Here is a 1,730-nt window from a genome sequence, read left to right as displayed (position 1 = left end):
CACAGTTTGTTTGTTTTTTCTCTTCCATTAAAGCCAAAGTTGTGGAAAGAGTTTGGCTGAAAAGTCAACTTAAGAACTGAAATTTTTTAAGATGCTTTTATGCAGATCTACAATCAGTTTTGTTGTGCAAAAATAAAATAAGTAAAGCTTTTTATTGAACTAAAAAGTAGCTTTGTCAATAGTTCATACTTAGACCATGCAGGTGTCAACCATGAGCTGCTCTGTGATTCATGCCTCACTAATTGCCATCTGATTATGAGGTTCGGAAATGAAATGAAACAGCAAATAAATGAGAGAAAATAAATGCTCATTGAGTTCAAACTTATTCAAACTCATCAACCACAGAAGTGCAGAGCTGCAGTTTTCCCAGAAGGCTTCGTTAATGGAGATTTGTGGCCATGTCGGTTTGTCAGACGAGTTTTTTTCTAAAACGCAGACAAAGAGCCAGTGGAAAAAAGTAAAGTAGAGCTGTCAAATCTGCACCTCATCCATCAATAAAATGTTTAATTTGAAAAGTTTTTTAATTTTAGCTTTAAAAATTATCAGAAAATGCTAAGTTGAGCTAAGCAAAAAAACATGATTACACATGTCCCTTACGCATATCACAGGTGGTTACTTTCTTAGAATATTTGTATCTGCAGATTTTTCAAAGAATTGTTATATTGTTATATATTACATCTATAATGTAGATGTAGAAAAAGGGTTTTGTTTTATGTCTTACAAGAAAAAAAGGTAACGCTTTCTTTTACAGTACAGTACTTACAGTGCACTTAAGTGGTATTTACATGGTACTTATTGTGTAACTACTGGGTACTTTCAGGGTACTTACATGGTACTTTTTATGGAAATAATCTTATTAAAGTTTTTTTTTTCAGTGGCAAGACAATCTTGTTTTAAGAAAACCTAAGTGACTGGAATTTTTTTCTTAAATTCAAAATTCTTGGCAAGAGAATTTTTCTTACCCCATTGGCAGAATTTCTTGCATATTTAATAAACATTTCTCAAATTTTAAGCTATTTCTATGGGGCTTGCTGTACAGTTACAGGATTTGATGGACCCCTTTAAAGCAGCCTTCAATAATTGCAGAGATCTCTGCAGACCAGGGGTGTGCAAAACCAGGCCTCTAGGGCTGGTGAGACTACATGTCTTCATCTCCTCGCCCTACTAACAACTATCTCACGTTCAGTGGTCAGTTGCTCCACCTCCTAATTCACAGCTGTCCAATGAGAGCAATTGTTACTGTTTGAGTAGAAGTGTTGTAAGGCTTTCATAGATTGTCTCTGCACTTTTCAACAAAGTGTTAAAGTGTTAAAGTGTTGATTCTAGGGCCGGCGTCTGGGGGTGGGGGCCTGGGCTTGCTCCGGGGGGGGGGCGACGCTTTCTGGCTCCTCTCTCTCTGTGTGGGGCGGGTGGTGCCGGGCCTGGGGTGTCGGCGCCTCCGGGGGTGGGCCCCTGGGCTGGGTGGCCCTGGCCCCTTTGCTGGGGGTGGGCTGGGGGACGGCTGTTTGACCACCGGGGGACAGTCTACCAGCTGTCCCCAACTTACCCCCTTCCTTATATAACCTCATATTAGGGTGAGGGGGTGGGGGGTCTAGCCTGCGATGCGCCTTGGGGGGGGGCTACTTGGGAGTGGCCCCCCTCCTATGGTTGCCGTATGGAGTGGGCCCCCCCTCTTTCGGTTTTATTTGCACCTTAGACATGTAGGGTCCTTGGTAGGGGGGGTGCTTGGA

Source organism: Oryzias latipes, chromosome 3, assembly GCF_053564925.1.
Source record: "Oryzias latipes strain Hd-rR chromosome 3, Olatipes_Hd-rR_3.1".
NCBI lineage: Eukaryota > Metazoa > Chordata > Actinopteri > Beloniformes > Adrianichthyidae > Oryzias > Oryzias latipes.
The sequence above is the reverse complement of the archived record's forward strand: the minus strand, read 5'-3'. Positions refer to the sequence as shown.